At 32.3% G+C, this 7,900-nt stretch overlaps 1 non-coding gene across 1 annotated transcript; it reads left to right on the forward strand.

Annotated features, from left to right (window-relative positions):
• Positions 1–946: 946 nt before the first annotated feature.
• Positions 947–1,053, forward strand: LOC139886786 (small nucleolar RNA R71). Its single transcript, XR_011772652.1, has one exon. It is a non-coding gene; the product is annotated as a small nucleolar RNA R71 (small nucleolar RNA).
• Positions 1,054–7,900: the final 6,847 nt, after the last annotated feature.

Raw genomic sequence — 7,900 nt, forward strand, 5'->3', positions numbered from 1 at the left:
GCATTCCAGGATAAGGTATGCGAACTGGAGTTTTAGGGGTCAGCTTCTGAGTATATGTTGATTTGTTCTTGAGCCTAGTTGACCTTCTCCGTGGTTCTTCCTCTGGGATTACGGAATCCATTTGCTTTGCTTATTCTATGTGGGGATTCTGGATAGTATTACTTGGCAATCTTCCCTGCGGTCGGGTTTCAAAGCATTGTGATAACTGTCCGAGCTGCGTTTCCAAACTTTTGAGCAGAGCCAATTGATTTCTCATTAGTATCTCCGTCTGATCTTGTCTGGTTGCAGTTCTCTGATTTAACTGTTGTTGTCCTTGGATGAACTGAGTTAACTGATCATCAGCTCCGAGAGTGGGGTTAGCTGCTTTTGTAATTTGGGTGGTAGGGGAATTCTCCTCAACTGGGGGACCAGTGAGTGGAAGTGGTTGATCGTAAGTCAATTGAGATTGTTGGGCTGGATAAGGTGGATAGCGATAGTTGAAAGGTTGATTGCTTCGCTGAAATTGATTAACCCTTGGTGGTTGATTGAATCCGGGATTTGGTGGACGAGCTGGGTATTGAACGTAATAGACTGAACCGTCAGGGTTTTCGTACTCAACTTGATAGTCTTCAGTAGGTTGCGGGTTGGTACATTAACACAAGCCTGAGCTTGGTTAACCTGCTGCGGTTGCGTCTTCAATTCTCCGAGTTGCTTGGCAAGAGATTCCATCTTATCTGTGAGGGATTTGATGGCCTCCGTTTGATTGTTAAGTGTAGAGAGTGGGGCAGATGATGAAGTTGTTTCACCACTGTTCCAGTCATGATGATGCATCGTCATGTTCTCGAGCAATTCCCATGCTTCATCTGCGGTTTGGTTCATCAGATTCCATTGAGCTGCTGCATCGATCGTCGTCCTATGATTTACCGTAAGACCATTGTAGAAGGTACAGATTTGGGCTGACCGTTCTAACTGGTGATTAGGGCATTTCTTTAGCAGGATTTTGAAACGCTCCCATGCACTGTAAAGAGATTCATCATAACTTTGTTTGAAGTTAATGATGTCATTCTTCAGTTTGGTTTGTTTAGAAGGAGGGAAATATTTGGTTAGGAATTTAGTCGCCATCTCCGTCCATGACGTGATGGAATTTTTTTCCAGTCCTTCAAACTAAGTTTGAGCATGATGAGTGAGAGAATAGGGGAACAAGTATAGCCGGACTATATCTTGTCTTATCCCTGGCTGTTTGTAGGAGTTCGAAAGAGATATGAATTTATCAAGGTGAGAATTAGGATCGTCATTCGGTAATCCATGAAACTGACAGCTATTCTGAATGAGCTGGATGATGTGATGTTTTAACTCGAACGAGTGTCCTTGAATCTCTGGAAATCTGATTGGTCCTCCTCGACCTTCAATCGAGGGTTTGGTGTTTTCTGCTAAAGTAACGCGTAACGCCATTTGGTTTCTGATTCATTCTTCCTTGCGTGCTTTAGAGATTATTGCGTCTGGATCAGGTACGAATAACAACGGCCTTGGCCTAGATCGGGTTTGGGTCATACACTAGGTATGCCTTTTTGCAAATAAGCTAAATTATAATAAGCTAAACTAAACTAATCTAACTCTAAGGTAATCTAATTTAATCTAAGGCAATCTAAGGTAAACTAGAGTAATCTAAAGTAATCAAATCTAATTAACTAACTATCCTATGGTGGAATATGTTTTTGGTTCTGGCTACTGATTCCCTGGTATTTCGGTAACAAAGCTTCGCACAAACTATTCAACAAACCAAGTGGCCAGGCCGACTACGGAGAGGCAGGATCCTTTTGGTCCCAATATAATTGGCGACTGTTCGGAAAATCTAATAACCAAGTCCGTGTATAATTGTCTTTCTTAGACACCACTAAATGCTTGTGAATAAGTTTGATTGAAAACAGTATTGCCTGATACCAGTTCCCCGGCAGCGGCGCCAAAAACTATAATATCTCTTGATATGGTCGAAACGGAAGGTTTTTATTTATGCGGTGTCGTTAGGCCGCGGCTCACCAGGATCAGCCACTCGTGGGAGAGGGTACTTGTTTTAAATTTATATTTAGTGGGGCCTAAATCTTACTACTCCTTATAAGTAAGGGAAGTATGACCTAGAGTCGCATTTTTGAGATATCAGTAACATCGAACCTATATTGTAGCCTAAGATAGTTAGGGAGTAGTGAATATTTATTTTGGGATTTTCTAATTTAAGATAGATAAAGTAAATGCGATAAAATTTGTAATCCAGAGAAGGTTAAAGTAAGTGCATACTATGACTTCATCAGTTATTCTGCCGAGATTATGGAATGCTGGCTCATGAATAGGCAGAGGCCCTGTATTCATTACACTGGTCCTAAACGCCCCTGTCATAAGACATGTCACTGGGTACTGCGTTAGGCTTGAAGATTCTGAATAGACAGCAACGTCCCTTACCTCCGACGCCCGTGCAGTCTGACTACAGGCATACACGTTCAGACGGCTCATCTAATTGAGCGACTCGGTTGGATGATGTATGAAAGGACCCATTCATATACATTATAAACAATTCACAATAGTTGATTACATTGCGAGGTATTTGACCTCTATATGATACATTTTACAAACATTGCATTCGTTTTTAAAAGATAAACTTTCTTTACATCGAAAATTGACAGGCATGCATACCATTTCATAATATTCACTATCCAACTATAAATTGATTTAATAATACTCTTTGATGAACTCAATGACTCGAATGCAACGTTCTTCGAAATATGCTATGAAAGACTCCAAGTAATATCTTTAAAATGAGCAAATGCACAGCGGAAGATTTCTTTAACACCTGAGAATAAACATGCTTTAAAGTGTCAACCAAAAGGTTGGTGAGTTCATTAGTTTATCATAATCATTTATTTCTATCATTTTAATAGACCACAAGAATTTCATTTCCAGTTCTCATAAATATACGTCCCATGCATAGAGACAAAAATAATCATTCATATGGTGAACACCTGGTGACCGACATTAACTAGATACATATAAGAATATCCCCTATCATTCCGGGATCCTCCTTCGGACATGATATAAATTTCGAAGTACTAAAGCATCCGGTACTTTGGATGGGGTTTGTTAGGCCCAATAGATCTATCTTTAGGATTCGCGTCAATTAGGGTGTCTGTTCCCTAATTCTTAGATTACCAGACTTTAATAAAAAGGGGCATATTCGATTTCGATAATTCAACCATAGGATGTATTTTCAATTACTTGTGTCTATTTCGTCAAACATTTATAAAAGCGCATGTATTCTCAGTCCCAAAAATATAAAGGGTAAAAAGGTAAATGAAACTCACCATACTGTATTTCGTAGTAAAATACATATAACGTCATTGAACAAGTGCAAGGTTGGCCTCGGATTCACGAACCTAAATTAATTATATATATTTATGTGTTGGTCAATATTTGTCTAACAAATTAGGTCAAGTCATAGTGTACCACAATCCTAATGCTCGAGACTAATATGCAAAAGTCAACAAAAGTAAATTTGACTCAAAATAATTTCCAAAAATCTATACATGATTAATATATAGTTTAAATATCGTCGTTTTATATTTTTAAATATTTTTAAAAGATTTATTAGAGTAAATAATATAATTTATTTATTAATAAATAAAATTTTATATTAAATTTATATAATAAAATATACTTTTATATGTATTAAGTAATAAAATTTATAGGGTTCATTTAATATCATAAAGATAATATGATAGGTATTATTAAAGTAAGTTATTACACGTAGTAAAATATGTTTGTATCAAATATTTATTTGATAAAATAATATCTATAATGATAGTAAGTAAAAGTTGTATTATTTTGTAATAATAATTATTATTATAAAAAATATCAATATTTATAATTACTAAGATGACATTATGATAAAACGATAATTCTAATTATGATAACTTTAACATTTACGATAATTTTTAATATTATCTTTAAAATAATAATTCTATTTAAAATAATAATAATAATGATATTTTATAGTAACAATGACATTTCTATTAAAATGATAATTTTTGTTAAAATGATAGTTTTAATACTAACGATACTTTTAATAATAATAGTAATGATAAAAATAATAAGAACGATAATTTTATCTAAATCAATATATTATAATATTTTAATTTCATCATGATACTCTTACTCATTATTTCCTAATCATTTCGTTTAATAGCTTTTAATCGTCTTTTATATCGTGTTCATAATAATGATAATAATAGTAATCAAAATATTTAGGTGTTACAAATATTTGTTTTAATTACACTAATATTAATAATGATAGTTACTATAACATTATTAACGATAATACTAATAATTATCTTAATGATAATATAGTAATAATAATAATAACAATAACAATAACCATTTTTAAATAATGATATATATATATTAATAATGATAATAATAATAATAATAATAATAATAATAATAATAATAATAATAATAATAATAATAATTGGATAATAATAATAATACTAATTATAACTTTAACGATAATAACGATAGTAATAATAATAAAAAATAACAATTTTTAATGATAAATCCCTTTTATTGATAAAGATAATAATAATGATAATAATAAGATAAAACTAGAACGACGATAAAAACGACGATAATAATAATCATTTTTAATAAATATATCGAAAATTCAATTGATTATAACTTCTAATCCGTTCATCGAAACCATTCGATATCTAAAGGAAAAGTTCTTAATTTTTCGCTAGCTTTCCAAGGACATGCATATCTTATACCTTATCTCAACCGCAAGCATAACTAATTCAAGATTCAACCTAACCTGTCTAAGGGCAATATCAAAAGTACAAGCATGCATAATCCTAAATACTCGAGCACTAGTCAGGGATACACTATTAGTATGTAAAAGTTAAATTATGAGTACTCACGTATCAATATTGAGATTCAATATTGCAGGAAAGGTACGTAGACGCAACGGAAATGATAAACACTATATTGACCTCACGAGCATACCCATGAACCATACTCAATCACCTCCATAGCTATAACCCATAATTTCCTTAATCCTATCCTACTCGAAAAACAATTTTGAAATCACTCGGACAGCACTCCGTCGTAATATTTTATGTATACTAATAATATCTTGAAATAATACGGAGTAAATATATATATGTAAATCGATTGAGAGAGTTTAGAGAAAAATATTTTCAAGTTTCTATAAAATAATGAAACCTATTGAATTCTATTTATAATAGATTTTTGAATTATTAAAGTGAATTATTAAAGTATGAATTATTAAAGTAAATTATTAAAGTATGAATTATTAAAGTAAATTATTAAAGTATGAATTATTAAAGTGAATTATTAAAGTATGAATTATTAAAGTGAATTATTAAAGTATGAATTATTAAAGTGAATTATTAAAGTTAAAGTAAAGTAAAAATAAAGTAAAGGTAAAGTTTAAGTATAGTAAAAGTATAAAACTATGTACTTATAATACGCGTATAAATATATATAATATTAATTTAAATCGTTATATATATTTAATAAAATAAAATATAAATATCGTTATCTTTATCATACTAGTTAAGTAATGAGTTGTCAAAAGTGATTCTAGATATTTATAAAAGTTATATACGTTTTAATAATAATGTTCTTTTTAAACTGAAAACGTTTTTGTACGTTTGAAACTAAATAGATCAATCGAGTCTTTATGAGATTCAATCTTCCACTATCCTTTGTGTAGTTCTCAATGATTAACAATTTGTTCTTATTTATAAATCACTTTACCATTTTTCGAATATTGTTAAAATGGAAAGATTTCTCAAATCAACGTGGGCCTTTCAACAGAGACTTGTAATCATAATTCAATATATCTGATAATTCAATCATTTGATCTTATCTTCTAATTGCATTGATAAACATTTTGAAACAGATACAATCATATAAAGTATTTAATCTAATATTTTGTTTACGTTTCAAGTTATAATATATATACACATATACATATATAATCATATTCGTTTAATGGTTCGTGAATCGTTGGAACTTGGTCGAGGTTGAATAAATGTATGAACATAGTTTAAAATTCTTGAAATTTAACTTAACAAATATTGCTTATCGTGTCGGAAGCATATAAAGATTAAAGTTTAAATTTGGTTGGAAATTTCCGGTGTCGGAAACATATAAAGATTAAAGTTTAAATTTGGTTGGAAATTTCTGGGTTGTCACAGTACCTACCCGTTAAAGAAATTTCGTCCCGAAATTTGAGTGGAAAGGTCGTGAATGATAATAAGTATGTTTTCATGATGCATACGGGCTGAAATTAGAGTTTTATCATCAGCGAATAATTTGGATAAACAATCCATTTATATGAAGAGTACGAATGAAGCTAACATAGAAGAGTGAAATGAGTAAGTTTAGATTCATCTTATCATTTGACGTTGATATGATTGATTCCCAGCTTTCAAGGGATTTGAAGAAAATCTTCTTAATAAGATTTGACTCTCCGGTAATCAAGGGAATTAGGATCCGCTTTAAATACGATCGTCCATTTTAATTGTTCTGTCGGAGATTTTCTTATAAATTCACCTCCTTCGTTTCCTTACAACTCACACATTCTGTTGATGCATTTTATGCAAGTCCCTACACATCTACCCACGTCCATTGCAGATACAACAGTTTACAGGCCACCATGATTGCTCGTTATTATCCTATCCGTGTTTATATGTGGTTACAGGAACTGCAGGAACGAAATTTAGATGTTTTACTATGTTAGACTTAGTCAGATGTACGAGTGAAGCCTCACTAGTACGGCTGACAGGCTCATACGCACGGTTGATGCTGAGCTAAGTCACAATTACAACCTAAATGAGAAGACACGAGTGACTGATCACCCGTACGGCTGATGAAGCCAACTCGTACGTGTGATGAATGAATCGTATGGGTGAGTCAATAGCAGGGGTATATAAAGTCTTATGTTCTTCATTTAAGGTTAAGCCTCTCATTTGTTACACACACTCAGATCTAGTGAGCTCCTCCGATTCTCTCTCAGTCCAAATCACCCAGGTGGTGAATAATAGCTCTAGGTGTTGATCTAATTGAAAGGACCCATCCTAATCCATCCGGACAAAGTCCGTATCGATTATAAACAATTCACAATAGTTGATTTCATCGTGAGGTACTTGACCTCTATATGATACATTTTACAAACATTGCATTCGTTTTTGAAAAGACAATATTTCATTACATCGAAAGTTGATGGCATGCATACCATTTCATAATATATCTAACTATAATTGACTTAATATTAATCTTAATGAACTCAACGACTCGAATGCAACGTCTTTTGAAATATGTCATGAATGACTCCAAGTAATATCCCTAATATGAGCAAATGCACAGCGGAAGATTTCTTTCGTACCTGAGAATAAACATGCTTTAAAGTGTCAACCAAAAGGTTGGTGAGTTCATTAGTTTAACATAAGTAACTATTATCATCATTTTAATAGACCACAAGATTTCCATATTCAGTTCTCATAAATATACGTCCCATGCATAGAGACAAAATATCATTCATATGGATTGAACACCTGGTAACCGACATTCACAATATACTTATAAGAATATCCCCATCATTCCGGGATCCTCCTTCGGATATGATATAAATTTCGAAGTACTAAAGCATCCGGTACTTTGGATGGGGCTTGTTGGGCCCGATAGATCTATCTTTAGAGTTCGCGTCAATTAGGGTGTCTGTTCCCTAATTCTTAGATTACCAGACTTAATAAAAAGGAGCATATTCGATTTCGATCATTCAACCATATAATGTAGTTTCGATTACTTGTGTCTATTTCGTAAAACATTTATAAAATCAGTGCATGTATTCTCA

Source organism: Rutidosis leptorrhynchoides, chromosome 1, assembly GCF_046630445.1.
Source record: "Rutidosis leptorrhynchoides isolate AG116_Rl617_1_P2 chromosome 1, CSIRO_AGI_Rlap_v1, whole genome shotgun sequence".
NCBI classification, from domain to species: domain Eukaryota; kingdom Viridiplantae; phylum Streptophyta; class Magnoliopsida; order Asterales; family Asteraceae; genus Rutidosis; species Rutidosis leptorrhynchoides.